An 18,228-nucleotide genomic window follows, 5' to 3' on the forward strand; every position below is an offset into this window, starting at 1 on the left:
TTATTTTTTTCCGACTAAACCACATGTCTCTCTTTACACGCTCGCCTGTGCTTTTGATTACTTTGGGATATATTCTAGAAATGCTGAGCAGAGCCACGAGGGAGGGGCTTAGGGTCAAGGACTAGCTCACCAGCCACAAGCATCATTTTTCCCTGGGCTGGGGCTAGGTTTTGTAAGTAAATACTCAAGTGAAAGAGAATACTTCTCTTGGAAAATGCTGGTAATTTGATGCATGTAAACAAACTCTTTTATAAGAGCCCCTGTCACACTGGGGCCTGCGGGCAAATTACATCAAGCAAAGAGCAGTTTTAATTGAGAAAGACCCAAAGGGATGTGGGCTCAGGGATGAGAGCCAGCACTTACTGGTGCGAGGCATGGGCTAGGTCCTTTGTATGTGTGACTTATTCCTCACTGTAACCCTCTGGATGTTAGCATCTCCCCATTGAATAGACCGGGAAACTGAGGCCCTGGTCAACTAGCTAAAAGGAAGCAAAAAAGAGACTCAAAAGCAGTCTGATGGCAGAAGCTCAGCTCTTAACTACTCAGTTCTACTCTCCCCCAGCCCTTTGAGGAGGAAGCCCGTGCAGTCTGCCAAGGTCACATTAGTGATTCCAGTCCAATGAAAGCGTTCACTCTTAGTGGTTTAGCGTTCAGTATGTGCCTGGCTTAGTTTCCTAAGGATGTTGTATAAAAGGACCACAACCTGGGAGGCTTACACAGTAGAAATTTATTGTCTCAAAGCTCTGGAGGCTGGAAATCAGAAGTCAAGTTGTCAGCAAGGCCCTGCTCCCTCTGATGGTGCTTGGGAAGGTTCCACTCCATGGCTCTCTCTTAGCTTCTGGTCCCCGCAGAAGATCCTTGGCTTATAGATGGGCCACTCCATCCTATGTCTTCGCATGGCTTTCTCCCTGTGTGCCTTCAAACTGCCTTCTATGTGTGTCTGTCCCTGTGGCCAAATTGCCCCCTTTATAAGGACACCAGTCATATTGGATTTGGGCTCGCCCCAATGACCTTGTTTGAACTTCATCACCTCTGTAGAAACCCTATTTCTAAGTAAGGTCACATTCTGCGGCACTGGGAGTGAGGACTTCAACATATCTCTTTTGGGAGGGCACAATTCTACCCATGACAACACCTAATAAGTTGGAAACTTACAAAGATTATTGCAATAGGCCCATTTATTTTCCAGTTCTGTTTCCTGCCACCTGCATCCCACCCCCAAGCGTGAATCTAGCACACCAGCTACACGGCCCTGTTCCATTTTAAACACACTGTATCAGTCTTTTGTGCCTCTTTGCACTGTGCATACTTCCCTCTGTCTGGAATGCCTTTCCTTACCCCATCTGTCTGGCAAGTCTCTGCTTCAAGCACTCATGCCACACCCACTTGGAAGTTGCTACTCTTCCACAACTTGCAAATAGTTGCCACTCTTTCTGTGGTTCCCATTGCAATCCTCCTCTTGCTTATTGGTAGCCTTCCAATAGCCTGTGAGCTCAGCCAGGCCAGGGCCTGTTCTTCAGACACAACTATGTTCCAGAGCATCTATATAGAACGCCCAGTCCATGCCATGTTCTTCAAGACATTCCTCTCATGAATAAATGCAATAGTCTTACTTCCAAAATTTGCTGGTACTAGTTTCCTTAACTGTAGAGTAAGGAGGTTGAAGCGGAAAGTCTCTACAGGTGCTCCCTGCACTACTATTATGTGATCCTATGGCTTCTTCTGAATCTCTCAGAGAAGATCTATTATATATACAATGTGGGAAATTAATTTCCCAATTCATAACTTGTATTTTCATTTTTGTGGGTTTTATTTATAGAGTTTATCTTTTCCTTAATGGTTTGTGCTCTTTGTTTCTGGTTTATAAAATCCTTCCCTATAGTCATGGAGACAATCACCCAAATTTTCTTCTGATAGTCTAAAGGTTTTTCTTTTCATATCTAGGTCTTTAATCCCTTAGAATTCATTTCTATGCACATGGTGTGAGGTAGGGATGTAAGCTTTTCCCCACATGGATGAGCAATTTTCCTACTGCAATTTATGGAAGAGAAACTGTGAAATTTCTCTTTTTCAGATTCAAAGGTAGCTTGAGAGCTAATTTTTGATTCGCTTGTATTGTATACTCTTCTCCATTCTATTCCAGACACATTATGAATCTTATAAACTTGGAGATAACCTTCCCCAGAATCATTCAGAATCAACAGACTTAATTAAGGGTTCGAGGATATAGAACCTGAAGAGCTTACTTAATATGTTAACCACAGTTACACACATATTTGCATAAATTCTGGCATGACAGAAACTTTACGTGTCTGTTTAGTTAGATTTAAATTGAAAACTTCTCAGAAGGACACAACTGCTTTAGAGTTAGATTACAAAAATCCAAGAACAGTTGACCAGTTAGAGACACAGTGCACGGGAAAATGCTGAGGCTGCCTCAGAGAAAGATTCAGAAGCCACACTCAGCTGATGTGCGTTTGCCTGGAACCATCTTTATCACATTTTGTACCCTGGGATAAATGGTTAGGAAAACCCTTAAAGTGAGAGGGCCCTTGGGTTTGTCCCTGAGGAGAATAAGAGAAGAATGAAAAAGGAAAAGTCTAACTTTTCAGACATCCCTGGGGATAAAGGAAACCCGAAAGACCTCAACTGGCTTAGTGGGGAGAGGGGAAAGAAGTGGGCTGGATCCTCAGGCTGGTGGGGACAAAGAAAAGACCATATAGGGAAGAGACCCTGAGGATCGAGCAAGGGCAACAATAATAATAACTGCAACAACTGCTACTAATATTAATAATCCCAAACCTACTCTAGGCCATGCACCGCACTAGATGCTTGATGTTTCTCTCAGATCTTCACAACATCCAGAACGTAGACAAGGAAGCGAGGTTCTGAGATGACAAGTGGCTTGCCAGGATCACCCAGTTAATGCTGTAAATGGTACCCAGACTTAGAATTCTGAGTAGGAATATCCAGTCTCAGTGTGTGATAGGCAATTAGCACAGCGCCTGGCACATGGCAGGTCCTCAGTAAATGCTTGTTGAATTTTGCCAGAGGAAGACAATAATCAACTATTAAGTGACATCTAGAGAGTTTTTGAGGCCCTGAAAAAAATCCCTAAGGACCTAAGGACTTTTACTATTTACAACTCAAACCTACTCTTATTGCTTTCTACATATTTCACATAACCGCGTCAAATTGATTGTCAGCATGGCTGAATGAATAGACAGGGTCCAGGCTCCCATGTCAGACACACCTGGCTGGAATACCAGCTTCGCCACCTATTAGCTGTGGAGGATGTGGGCAAGTTCCTTGACCTCACTGACCCTCATTCTTCATCTGTAAGACAGATCCTGCAAGGCCTTCCTCAGGGGGCTGCCATGAAGACTAATGATACGGTGCATGTGAAATGCTGGCGACCAGCAGGCATTCAAGGACAGATGGCAGTTATTCCTGTTGGTGGTGTGGCCTCCTTACTTGCTGTTCTCACTTCCTGGTGCCTGGGAGCTGAGGGGAGGGCACATGTTCCCACGTAGATCAAATGACCTCTTAGGTTGATTATAGGGTTTGCTGTGTGTGTGTTTTAAACAGCCTCCCAACACTTGCCCTCTTGGCTGCAACAGAAGTGAGTCAGAGGGGAACGAATTGAAGGTGGAAAAGAAGCGGGGAGGCCAGACACCCCCAGGGACAAAGAACCACCTGGACATGTCTCCTCTCCCAGGTTCCCAGGTAGAGGTGATCAGGCCGGCATATGGCAGCCAGCCAGGGGCGTTCCTCATCCCTGAATCCTGAGCCTAAGTAAGGGAATGGGGAGCTGGCTCAAAGAGCGTTCTTTACCTGAGAATTCCTGGAACTGGAGGAGACGTACTTTGAAATGCTTTGTCAACACTTCAAAGTCTGGGCGCTGGTGTTCTTTGGGGGCAAATAAGAAAGCATGAGTGACAGCTGAGGTCAACAGTGAGTCACCGAAGACATTGCTGCTGACTCCTCCCTTGTGCCCACTACCCTTCACTGGAGCGTTGTCCTAATTCCCCTCTCCTCTTGCATGACAAAGGAAACCTAATGGATAAGACTTGAGCACCCACCTTATGCAAGGAGCTGGATCGTGAATTCACATAACCCCGGTATTGCTTACTACTACTAAATAATAACAGCAGTTCATGTTTCTTGAGCTCTTACTCTGTGCCAGGCACTGGACTAGAGGCTGTGTGTGCATGTGTGTGTATGTATAATTTTCCATTTAATACTCACAACAAGCTTTTCAGTTAGAGACTATTATTATAGTCTCTAATTAAAGGTGAGGAAATTGAAGCTTAGTTTTTTAAAGACACAAAGGTAGAAAGTAAGCAAGCCAGGATTTGAACATAGGCCTAAGCTGAAGTGCTTAGCCCTATGATCAGCATAAGAACCAGTGGGGAAGAGTGGTGTTATTTTCCTTTTGAAGCCTAGGTGATGGAAACGCAGAGAGAGGTGAAATGACAGGAGTGATGTCGAGCAAGGCAATCGAGGTCAAGCATTTTCAGGTTGGAGAAACCTGGATTCCTGTCCAGGGGCAAGTGACTCCTTTCCAACTCCGTGATGGTGTCCAAGGCCCTTTTTTCCCCAAAATGAGACAGAAGAATGTTGGTGAAGTTTGAGTGACATCATACGTACATAGTGTCTGATGGGCTTGGTGTGGAGTAATGTTGGATAAGCTGTGGCAGAGGACAATTGTCATTCTGGTGTTGCATTCACACAGCTAGAAAGTGGTGGCCAGAAATGAAGTCCAGGGCTTGCTGATGCTAATGCCCATGCTCTTTCTACAAGGCAGCTTTGCCTCAACTGATTCACAAGTGCCCATCAAATGACAACTTCAGTTTAATGCTGGAGTGCCCCCTGTTTTTACACCCTCCCTCTCACTGTCTCCTAGGATTGTGCACGTTGGATATTTCAAGGGGAGTTGGAAAGGATGTGGATAGCGTTTTGCCCCTACAGGGCACCCAGTAGCATATATGGAGGTTTTGAGTGATTAAAGAAAGATGGTTCCTTTCTCTGGGCAGGTCCGGCCCCATGCCAGGGCACAAAGCTTTGCAAGGGGATAATGAGCTAGATTTCACCCACCACTCGCCCCTTGGCCGGGAGCCCTGGTGAACAACTGACCACAGGAGCCTCGAGTCTCCCCAGGCCCAGTTTAAAGAGCAGGAAACAGGATCAGATGGTAACCTACCTGGGTCAACCAGTATGTGGCAGACAGAGGGTAGCACAATGACCCATGACTCTCAGCCGCTGTGCTACAACCTCTGCCCTGCTCATTGGGGGATGAGGGTTTGTGGCCTGTGCACAGTGTGAGTGCTTGCTGCTGTCTGCTGCTGTGCCCGAGATTCATGGGGCATCAGAGAAAGAGTCAGAACACAGACCCTACTGCTAACTAACACTGGGGCCCTATTCGCGTTACCTCGTATCTGTACAATGGGATTAATAACATTTCCCTTGAAGTCTTGTCCTGAAGCATATGTGAAAAAGTGCACACGAAGTTCCCTAGTCCTGTGTTGGCACACTATGTGTTAGTTGCACTGAGGCTCCAGAAGGGAAAAGTCCAAGCCTTGAGAGCTAATGATCAAATAGGAAAGGTCTAAGCCTTGAGTGAGACCTTGGGACACAAGCTGTTGAGCTGCATGAGCCCAGAGTGTCTGTGTCTCTAGTGCTGGCATTGAACCTGGTTCATGAAAGGTGCCCAAGAAATGTGATGAGAGAACAATAAATGAATGAATGAACACTATATCACAAGCTCAAGGTCGCAGAGCACATGAGCAGCAGACAAGGGAGGCAAATTCAGTTTTCCATAGACGGCAAAACTTGAAGTTGTTCTACCGTTCACCCTGCCTCCTCTGGGCAGAAGAGCAGGTGACAACTCTTGGGAGAATTCCCACAGCCTGTACTTGGGTAGGGTGGGTTGGGTGGGGTCTATCTCTACGTTTTCACTTACGCATTTTTGTGTTCTGGTTAATTTCTGCCCTAGGTGGGAGGACACTCACAGAGACTTCCCTTTTCCTCAAAGCACCGAGTCTTGCGATTTTCCACCCCCTTCCCGGAATTATTCTCCTGCTGATTTGGACTGGCCCAGTTGTTGCCTTCTGAGAAAGGGAAATGAACTGTTGAATCATCACCTTCCCTGTTGATTTTCCCAGAATCCCAGAATCTTCTTGTAGCTCTGAGCTCCACACCAGGAAGACCACCCATCTCTCCTTCAAAAAAGCAAATCATATTTTCTTAACAAACCAAAATGACTGCCTCTTCACTCCCACAACTAGCATTTCCTGAGAGTTCATGAATTCCAAAGTTGTTGGAGCAGTTTAGCCTTTGAAGTTCAGGTTCCACCTTGGACTATCAGAATTATTTCCTGGAAAAGTGATCAGCCTTGAAACGCTCTATGAAAATTGTCGTCCAAGGATGACCATCTCATTATGTGAAGTGCCCATAGATTCACTGCGAACACCTCATGATCTCACAAGCACTTTTATCTCCCAGCCACGTCTCTTCTTTGGAGCTTGTTACTTAAATAAAAAATGTTAATTGTTTCTGAGAAGTGTGCAGTGAGGAACAGGGCCTGCCATCTCTGAGGAGCCAGGTGTCCGAATTCTCAGGCTGCTGCCTGCTTTCGTGCCTAATACTGGAAGCTCTCCATTGGCCAATCATCAATTTGCATGGACTAAGTCACAATTTCCATCAAGCACCATTTTCACACGGGGTATTATTTATTGAGCTCAGTACCACGGCAAGGAGGGCTCCAGCTCTTGAGTAATTAGAATCCTGTCCTCGCTGGGGAGCAGACAATGACTTCCTGTTATCTCCGCCTTCTAATGGGTTTGCAGTGGTGCTATCTCTGCTTCCATAAATAACGTGCTCCATGTAAATAAGGAGTCATTAAAAATGGGGCAGCACCCACATATCATTTCATAAACACTAGGGAGGTACTTAGGAATGGGCTCATCAATAAACACACTGTGTTCTGCCTTACAGAAGTGAAGCTGCTCTAAAGAGAGAGTGCACACACCGCCTTTTATAACTTAAATCATTCCATTAATACTTACTCTGCATTGACTGCTGCAGGTGTAAGCAGGGCAGTTATAAGCATGGTCTCTGGAGGCAGATGGACCCGGGTTCAGGGCTCCAGTTCTGATTCTCAGCATTTGTGAAATCTTGGGCAAATCCCCTGGCCTGTCCAAGTCCTGTCCGAGTCCTCTGGACCATGGAGATGCAGAGTCTGCCCAATTTGTTTACCACAATTTCTCAATGAGTTGGGTTAGGTTGGGTGTAGTCAGGAAACAACTTTATTCTTTCACATCCTTTCCTTGCCTTTGTGTTCCATCCCTGTCATTGAATTGTTCAAATGACTGTTTCAGTCTAATGACATTTCTTGTCCCATGTAAAGCTTTATCCCACCCCCAGCTTGGGCCAGATGGGTGCACATGCCAGCAGTGGAGAAGAAGTGTGAGGTTTTCCTCTCTCTAACATCTTCCTCTCTTCCTCCTCCTCCCTCTCCCTACAATGTGTCTGTCTCTTCCAGGAGGGGAGCCACTTTAGAGGTTAGAGTTTGAGCACAGAAGAGACATTAGTGCCAATAATGCCTCTGTGCCTGCTACAGTTGCAGTTGGACATTGGTGTTTGTGTCCAAAAGCGATTTTCTTCTGAGCTGTTTTTGTGGGTTCCTCAAAGATCTCCCCACTGAGGACTCTCTTGGCAGTTCCATGGTGAGCGTGGTGCCCCTTCTCGTGGGTCTTTCGTGAGTGCCCTCAGCCTTAACATGTGAGAGATCCATCCAGGCTCTTGAGGCTGAGACCCTCTAACCGTTCCAGGACATTTTCTTGGGCAGCCTGAAACAGAATCTTTTTATTGGCTACTCTGGCTCATACCAAGAGCTGCTGGGAAAAAAGCTCACTCTGATGGCTGCTGCCTGGCTTTTTTATGCCACCCTAAGCTAGTCCAGTCTTCCACCTTTAGACTTTTACAGGTGAGAGATAATGGTCCCTATAACCCCCAAATCCAGGGAACACATATCAAATTGCCCTAATTGTTCTCTTGATGCTTTCTTCAGGTGCTAAAAGTGATGGGAAGGCAGCATGCCAGCAACTCTTTGCAAAGAGACTTTCCCTCTCCATCCTCCATCCCAATGAATTCTTAGCCCACTAGAGGTAGCTGATTGGTTGATAACGGCAGAACCAGATTGTAGATACTTTAGAATGTAAAGGCGTATGTCACTGTTTCTCTTGGCCTTGGAGTGCAACTGAAAAACAGATAAGAAATGTCCCATATTCCATTGACTGTGATGAAGATTGAGTAAGAATATGTTTTAAGTGCTTGGCAATGACCACACTAAGATATTAGTCAATTTTAGCTCTCAATATTGTACCATGCCAAAGACCACTTGATAAACACAAATGCATAAAATATATGTGTATGTACTATTCTGAATGCTCTACATCTCCCAAAAGCCCTATGAGAAAGGTTTTGTCATTGTACCCACGAAACAAATGCAGACTCTAAGGTTTGGAGAATCACCATAGCTGGTAAGTGGACCCAGGAGTGTAGCTCCAGAGGACAGGGTCTGTCCCATATGCCTTAAGATGCAAGTGGAGGTGGATCTGTCATCTTCCAAAAAGGTGTTTCTGCTAGCAAAATTCATTCCTAGGAATTCATCGGGACTCCATCTGAGTCTGAGCCCCTTCTCCTTGCTTGTTGCTTGTTTCTATTGGTAGTAGGCTTCTACCCACTAAGGGTGCTACAGACTCTTAACTAACCGTTTTGCTGTAGTCAGACCTTCATTCATTCATGTAAAAGTGGTCTGAGTTCTCCAGATCAATCCCAAACTGCTCCTACTGTTGAGCTCACACCTTCGTGGCATCGATGCTGAGTTGATCCTTTGGACTTGCTCAGCTGAGTTGTCTGGTCCATCTGGTCTACAAGCTCAACCCACCCACCTCTGACCTGCCATTTCTTCCTGGTTTCTCTCTTGGTTTTGGCTCCAACCACCTTTACTGTGGCATAGCCTCAGGGTCATCTCTTGTCCTGGTGGTGAGACATAGGAATTTCCTGGGCCCCTTCTGACCTTCCTCAGCTTTGACCTACACTGCCCCCATTCCACACGCAACATGTTTCCTTACCCAGTCTCCATCACGTTGCCCTGTCTCATTTGATCTGTAACTCTTGACTCTCCGTGAGATTATCTTGTCATTTGTCTCCTTGTGGGTTGCTTTTTTCTTGTCTAGAACACAATGTGTGTGGTATGGTGATATGAAACTAGTCCAGAAAAACAGGCCCTTACCCTCAACTATCTTATAGTCTATTTGAGGAAAGTAAAGGTCAAGGGCAACAAGTTTGCATCTGCTCACTGTGTAAACTGTCCCAAGGCACAGTCCCTTTCGCATTTTCTACCTCTCCCATGAGAGGCTGGACCGCATGATTAAAGGGACTATTCCCGCTTTAAAGATCTATGACTCTGGAATTGCGGCTTCCCTTAATGTTCCTGGAAGAGCAGACAAGTCCAATTTGAGATACTTGAATCTGATTAATGCGGGAATAGCTAACATCGGGATGAAGGCATACCCCATCCCCTTCTTCTCTTTCCCCTCTGGGCAGCTTTTATGTTTCTGGGCTTTTATCCCATTATCCCAGCCTGACTTTATTAGTACCACCTGGAGAGGAGCTGGCTCCCCACCAGACATTGGAGGAAATGCAGAGAGTCAGTTCGCCACTTTCTGTTAGCCTCAGCTCTCCGTTTACACACTTCTGGACTGTGTCTCTCTTTTCTCCCCTGTTTATCTGGGAAAGAAATCTCTGCCACTGGCCTGGGTCTGAGGGAAGGAAGATCTTGAAAACTCAATCCAGTTTCTGGATATTTCCTAGCCCAGTTGAACCAGGTTGGGGTTGTCCAAATGACTGCATTCTATCCAGGGAACAAGCACAAAGAAAACAGACAGGATTGAAAGGCAGGGGAGGTCCAGGTGACCCAGTCTAGGTGGCTGATCGAAACCTGCTGGCACCCTCTGAAGACTCCCAGCCTTCACCTGTTCTCTACTCCGTCAGAAAAGAACCTGGATTCCTTCTAGTATTCGAACGTGGAGTCACCTCCCCCCAACCTCAGGTCTTCATACACATCCTCTTTACCTGGGAAACACAGCCTCCCATTTCTATACAAACTGCAAGTTATCCTCAAAGGTCACATTCTCCAAGCCATTTCTCCTGACCTCTGAAACTTTGATGAGGTGTCTAGCTCTCCATTCCTATCACATCCCATAGACATGCCAGATACTGGGACCACAGCAATGAAATTCAGCTATGTGTCCCTGACCCTCTTGGCAGCTCTGACTGTCTGTGTAGAAGATGAGAGAGGATAGGTAAATAGGCCAGTAAAATGCAGGGCAACAACAGCAGAGCGAGAGGAGACCCAAAGAGCTACGGAAACCCAAGGCAAGGGTGCCTCACTCAGGTCTAGGGCAAAGGAAAAGGCTCTTAGAGAAAAGACATGACAGATGAGAAGAAAGAGTGAGGAACTGGAAGAAGTATTCTAAGAAAGAAAACAGCATGCACAAAGACTTTACAGTGAGAAAAATTGTAGTGTGGGGTTGACAGGAGAGAAAGTGTATCAGTCAGCTTTTGCTGAGTAACAAGCCACCTAAACACTCAATGGCATAAAATGAAAAACCATTTATTTGGCTCACACTGTATGGGTTAACAATTTTGGATGGGTCCAGATGGGCAGCTCTGCTGATTTGAGTGCTGCTCCGCTGATCTTGGCTGAGCCTCACTAGTAAGCCTGAAGGCTGCTGTTGGGTCATTTGGAGGCTGGCTGCTGTCAGCTGGGTGCCTCTTATCTCCTCCTGATGGTACCCAATCACTCAGCAGGTTATCCCAGGACTTTTTGTCTGACATTTCAACATTACAAAAGAGTGATCCACCCATAAGACTTCTCTAGGCCTGGCCTCAGAACCTACCTAGGACTAAGTTCTACTGCATTTTATTGGCTAAAGCAAGTAGCCCAGATTCCAGGTGGGGGATATAGACTCTAGGCTTGATGGGAGGAGCTGCAGAGAACTGTGGCCTTTTTTGTAATCTTCCTTGGGGTTTAAGCTTGGAGAAGTGATCCAGCGTTATATCACGAGGGGACTTATGACATATATTAAAGTTTGGATTTTTCCTGCAGGGTAAGGAGAAAGATACTGAATATTTGTAAAGAGGAGCGAGAGACATCAGCATGTGCACAATTTAGAGGCTATACCCTTGTCAGTATGGAGGAGATTACTAATCATCTAACCAAAATCCTTAGGGCCCACCTGCCCCCCGACTCCCAAGGCTGTGGGTTGCCTCAGTCTGAAACAGCGGACGGGCATAGAGATCCATGAAATAGAATTAGGAGCCCAGAAATAAACCTGTACATGTGTGGTCCCTTGATTTTTGACAAGGGCACCAAGACTGTCTAATGAGGAAAGAATAGTCTTTTTGATAGATGGTCTTGGGTATCCACGTATCCAGCAACTGGATACCCACATGCAAGAGAATGAAGATGGATACCTACCTCATGCCAGACACAAAAATTAACTCAAAATGAATAATAAACCTAAATGTGAGAGTTAAAACTATAAAACTCTTAGAAGAAAACATACCTGTAAATCTTCTTTACCATATAATATATAATAGTTCCTTAGATATGACACCAAAAGCACAAGTGACAAAAAATAAAAATAAAAAACTGACATCATTAAAATTAAAAAAGTTCTATGCTGCAAAGTGCAAGTGAATAAAGTGAAAATATTAGCCACAGATGGGAGAAAAGATTTGCAAATCACAAGTTGAATAAGGGATTTTTATCTAGAATACATAAAGAATTATTACAATCCAATAATTACAAACCTCAAATAACCCAATTTAAAAATGGGCAGAATATTTGAATAGACATTTTTCCAAAGAAAAGCTATGAAAGGCCAATAAGCATGTGAATAGATGTTCAACATCATTCATCTTTAGGGAAGTGCCAATCAAAACGATAAGTACCACTTCACATCTACTGTGATGGCTAGAGGACAAAAGGACAAACAGTAACGAAAGGACAGACAGTAACATAGCAAGTGTTGGCACGGATGTGGAAACATTGCTAGTGGGAATGTAAAATGGTGCCGTTACTTTGGGAAATAGTTTGGCCCTTCCTCAAGATGTTAGATACAGAGTTGACGTGACTCTGCAATTCCACTCCTAGACATTCCCAGGAGAAATAAAGAACATACAAAAATACCTGTATGTGAATGTTCGTTGCAGCATTATTCATACTAGCCAGGAAATGGAAACAACCAAACATCCGTCAACTGATGACTGGATAAATAAAATGTTGTACATCCGCACATTGGGATATCACTTGATAATAAAAAGGAATGAAATACTGATATATGTTCCAACATGGATGAACTTTTGAAACATTATTGTAAGTGAAAGAAGCTAGTCACACACAAATATATTGTATGATCCCATTGGCATGAAATGTCCAGAATAGGCAAATTACAGAGACAGAAAGTAGATCAGTGGTTGCCTAGGGCTGGGGGTGGCAGTGAGGAGAGGGAGGAAATAGAAATTGACTGCTAATGAGGATGGGGAGACTTCTTTCACTGAGCCGACAAAAATGTTCTAAAATTTGATTGTGGTGATGGTTGCACAACCCTATGCATATATACTAAAATGATATTGAACTGTCTACTTTAAATGAGTGAATTTTAGGATACACGCATTGTATGTCAATAAAACTAGTTTTAAAAAATTGAATTCATCAAGTACCAAATTTAGACATATTTGAGAAATAAAAATAGATGCAATGACATTTAGTGCTTTATTAAATATTGGAGGAGAACTGAGAAAAAGAAAGAGAAAGTACTTGTGGAAGTGTCCACGTTTCAAGGACTCCTGAAGGAGGGTGGGGCCTGGTACATAGACCAGATTCACCTCTTTGCATCTCGAGTGACTCATATCACATGGCCAAAGTCACCGTATGACCCATCCCACATGAACAGGTGTCTTGAGCAATTTTTCTTAGCAAGTACATCAAAGAGAGTGTCCCAGGGAATCCCCATCAGGCCACTGTGTTCTTGCACACAGGTTGCACATTGGATAGCCTAGGGGGCTTGGCCACACCACAGTACTGGAAAGGCAGCCCGCTGATGATGGGTTGTGTCCAGTCTGCCTGGCCATTTGCCCTGGCCCGGCCATACCTTCCATCCAGAGTCCGTTTACTTGGTGGATACTTGGTTTTCTGAGATTGCTCATGAGGGAGAGATTTCTCTGAGGTTCCTGAAGATTGGGTCTGTTCTTAGCTGGTGAACTCTGAATATTTAATTGATCATGTCTGCTGTGACTCCTGAGGAAGCTTGGGGTGAAATTTGCAGTTTTCTTTGAGTAATCTTTCAAAAGTTTGGGACAGTGACTCTCAAACCCTAGTGTGAAATATGAGGAGACAAAAACAGGCAAATATGCTGTTTGTAAATCCTCCTTCAAATATGACCACTTAGTAGGCCTAGGGAGGGGCCAGAGGTCTGCATTAAGTGAGAGAGTAGGGGACTCAGACACAGGTGGCAAAGACAACATTGGAGAGACATCTCCTGTGGCACATTCTTCTGTATTTTAATTCCTTCTAGTTTCATCTCACTTTTTGTCATTTTTCCTTTCCCACATGTGTGTGTACATGTGTATATGTGTGTATATACGTTAACTTATAACATTATTTTCATTTTAAGTCAACTTTTTTTAATAAAAGATAAATTCATCAATTAGTAACTAAAATTTGCATAGTATACTGTAGCTTCAAGGTGTTTTCACATGTTTTGTTATCTTTACTGTGACCCTCATAACAGCCCTCTGAATTTGGCAATGGTGTTCTGATTTAACAGATGAAAAAAACAGAGATTCAGAGAAACAGCTTGCAGGAAAGCACGTATTGACTTAAAAAAAACTAACAGGACTGCCTGTGTGGCATTTACAGTATGGGCATTAGTTTATGATGCTGCAAAGATTGGGTTACAGGCATTTGCAGAAACCAGTCGGGTTACCGTCTCAGAAGAGGAAGTGATCTTTCTAAAAACTTACCCAGGAGCAAAAGCAGCTCTGGTTTCAGAACTTGAGCAGGTCGTTGGGGTGGTCTCTCCTGGTCCAGCTTCATCTCAGCCCATGTCCAGCATCTGAAACCATATCAGTGGTCCCCTCTCCCACCATCTGGGCTCCAACCAAACATTAGGGTGTTAAATATTCACAACCAGCCCTGCATTCTCTTCTATGTGAGAGAATCTCATCATATCCAGCCCCACTGGAGCTGCAGAGCTCAGAAACCCAGATGGCAGTGGAAGAGGGAAGGCACAGCGGCGCAGTAATTAGGCCCGATATGGGAGAGGATTGCTAGGAAGCAGCAAGGTTTGGAGGGGAAAAGCTAGACAGCCCTGGGTCTAAATTCCATCTTGGTTTCTCACTGGCTACATTCTCTTACGCAACTTATTTACTATCTCTGGGACTTTAGGTACCATAACTTAGTGACGTAAAATAATGCAACATTATGATCTTGGAGCCTGGAGGTCAGAAGTCCAAAATCGAGGCGCCAGCAGCCTGGTGATTCTTCTGAAGACTGTAGCTGAGAATTGATTTCTTGCTCTTTTCTACCTTCTGGAGCCTGCCCACATTCCTTGACTTGTGGTCCCTTCCTCCATCTCAAAGTGTTATCACTCCATCCTCTGCTTCATTGTCACATTATCCTCTCTGACTCTGACCCTCTGTCTCTGTCTTATAAGGACCCTTGTGATTATATTAGGTTAACCAATAATCCAGGGTAATCTCTCCATCTCAAGGTCCTTAACTTAATAACATCTGCAAAGTCTCTTTTGTCATGTCAGGTATCGTATTTCCAGGTTCCAAGCATTAGGATGTGGACATCTTGGGGGCCATTATTCAGCCTACTATGATGAGAAAAGAAGTTCAAGAACTTGTCACCATAAAAACAGATCCTGAAAGCCGTGGCTAAGGAAGATGATAACGACAAATAAGACATGTTAGCTGAAACAACTTGAGCCCCATCTAAGAAAGGGTGTGGAGCCATGGGGCACTTGAAAAGCTTCTCGCATCCACATGGGGTGTCCCAATTTAGAACACTCTCGAGTCTTTGTCTTCAAGCATTAACACATGAAAATCCCCTTGAAAACTGCCACACTGTTTGCTCTTCTAATCTTTGCCTGAGTCTTTGAGTGATGACAATCCCCAGGCTTCCTGAGGCCAGCTTTAACCGTGAGAAGATCTTTCTAGATAAGAAATAGATCTCTCTGGAATTTCCATTAGGCCTCTTCATTCTGCCCTGGAACCACAAGAATGAAAACACAGCACCATTTGCCTTCAGAGCTCCTTTGCTCTTGCAGACAGTGAGTCAGTGTGAACACCCCTTCCTGTTCACACTCTGGCCAAGAGTCTGCACGTACAGAATAAATATTCTGATGTTCTTAACTATTAATTGTTTAAAGTACTTTTGAGTTACCTTTTCATTTTTACTCTTCTCTGAATATGCTCTATTTTCTAAGACTTTTTTGCAATTAAAAAAATCTGATTATAGAATTAATTCACATTCATTTTTGAAACTTGGGAAAACAAAGAAGAAAATCGATCATGCATAAGCCCAGCATGCAGTGAGAGTCACTAAGCATATATATGGTTTTGCATCCCTGGGATGGACCCGGGCTCCGAGTAGTGGTGTGACCTTGGGCTATTCCCTCCTCTTGTCTGACCCTCACTTTGTTCAGCTCTAAGTTGCTTGCTTTGACATCAAGGTCCTCTGCTCTCCTTTCCATCCACAGATCTGTGAAAGCCATTCGCTTCAAACATTCATAGTGAACCCTCGCTAGAGCAGTCTCGCTTCCGATGGCCCAACTTTAAAGAAGATTTATAATTCATCCCTGGGAACGTCGGCCCGGATGCGCTGATTCAGCTCTTATCGCAGCTCTGCAGTCCTGGGTGTCAGGCTCACCCCATTTGGCAGACCCTTAGCATTGGTGTCCCCAACGGCTTCGGGGTTTACTTCATGCCTAGTATTCATTGCAACTTGATTTCATTTCCCTAGATCTGCTGTGTTTATTAAACAGTTACAAGGAACAGAGGAGAAGTAGGGGTACAAATCTGGAACTGAGTGACATTTGATGCCAATTTCTTTTATTGATAGTAAACAGCTTGTTTTGGGGAAATCAGACTTTACAAGATCTTTTAATATACATCCCATTTGGACCTCAAAGACTTTCAGAGAGATTCAGAGATGTGAGTTTAAAACTTTCTCAACCTCAATCCATAGTAAGAAATGCATTTTACTGTAACCCAGTACAAAAGAGTGTATGGAGAGATAGGCGATGGACAGACAGGCCAGGTATAGATAGATAGACACAGTCACACATGGCTTAACGACGAGGATACATTCTGAGAAATATGTCATTAGGCGATTTCATATTATGTGAACGTCATAGAGTGTGCTTACAAAAACCTATATGGTACAATCTAGGCTTTATGGCACAATCTTATGAGACCACCAACGGACATAACAGTTCATTGTTGACTGAAACATTGTTATGTGGCTCATGATCGTATATAGATAAATAGACAAAAGTGAAACAAAAGTTTGCCAAAACAATATTTATCAAAAGACAGATAGGTTATATGGACATATTGATAGATACATAGATGGTAGATAGATTAGATGGAGAGAGAGAGAGAGAGAGAGAGAGAGAGATTTGAAACAAAAGTTGCATAAAACTTTGCCCAGCCACTTTGTTGAGAGAATTAAATAAGTGGAGTGGCTTTTATAAAGCCTGTGGCCAGTACTGTGAGCTCAATGGATCCCAGCCTCACCCACTCCTAATGACATTCTGGATGCAGCATCTTGCTGTAGAGGAGTGCTTTGAGGCTGGGCCGCAATATTTCTCAACTATTAGGGACCCAAATATGGAAGCAAGAACTTGTTTTTGGCAGAGAGTGTTTGTTCCAGGTGGAACCACACTGGAGAATCAAGTAGTCACACATATGCAAGGCCAATACCTACCAGAGTTGTTTGGGGCAAAAGGAGACGTTACTTTGGGGAAAATCCAGAACCTGTGAAATTACCCAAGTGCTTAAGCTTCCCAGTAGGATATTCAAGTCTGTGGAGTGAAGTTAAAGTCTACCCTCCCAGGTCTCTAAGCAGCATCTGAGGTCCAGTTGATGCCTGGCATCGGGGCCCAGCTGGCTCTTCAGAGGAAGATGAACCCTGCTCCCCTGTCCATGGTGGGCCAAGGACGAAGGAGGAAGAATGTAGGGATTCCCTGTGAGGACTGACTACGGGGGGGTAAGGAACAGGGATAATGCACCACTGAGTTTGAGGTATGTCTTCTTTGGGCAATAAACTCACTCTGTTCCAACAACACTTTCAGAGAGGTTTGCATCCTTCTCAGGCATATGAGGGGAAGTATTTGAGTGTGTGTGTGCGGTGTGTGTGGTGTGTGTATATAGGATGTGTGGTGTGTGTGCATATGTGTTGTGTGTGTGGTATGGGTGTGGTGTATGTAGGGGGGTGGGGTGAAGTGGACGAGAGATGGCCATGGTGGTACAGGGCAGTGGTAACAAGACAGCCAGAGAAGAAGGTGACGAAGTTTAGGCATGAGGTCAAGATATGAGAGGAGCAAACAGCAGAAGATCTGAGCAGGCAGGAGGGCAACGAGGCTGTATTTCCAGGAACACAGCAGCACTTGGGTTTAGGTTATTAGCATTGTGTTAGTAAAGGAAGATGGTCCTTGGAGAGGGGGCAGAGTGAGTTTATGGCTGCATCAGTCTGAGACTTGAGCTTCCCTGTGCTCCAAGCACGGTGTTAACCCTCTCATAGTCATTCATTGAAGTCCCTCGATGAGCCTGTGGGCTGGGTACTATTATGATGCTTATTTTATGGTAAATGAAGGCACAGAGAAGTGAAATAACTCATTCTAGTCAGATAATAGAAGAAGGAATAAAGGAACCCCACGGATCTGGCTCAGGAGCTCGCAGTTGTAACTCCAACGCCATGGGCCACTTGCCCCTGCACCGTGTTTCTTCCCCACGGCAAGTCCATGGGCAAATTACATACTGCAATGGCTGTTAAAACACAGACACTGCTTTTAAAACTGACCACTTCCTTTTTGCTCTTGACCGAAGCACACTGCAGGACCGCAAACAGGGAGAGGACAGTGATGG

This window comes from Equus asinus, chromosome 7 (genome assembly GCF_041296235.1).
Source record: "Equus asinus isolate D_3611 breed Donkey chromosome 7, EquAss-T2T_v2, whole genome shotgun sequence".
In the NCBI taxonomy this organism is placed as follows: Eukaryota; Metazoa; Chordata; class Mammalia; order Perissodactyla; family Equidae; genus Equus; species Equus asinus.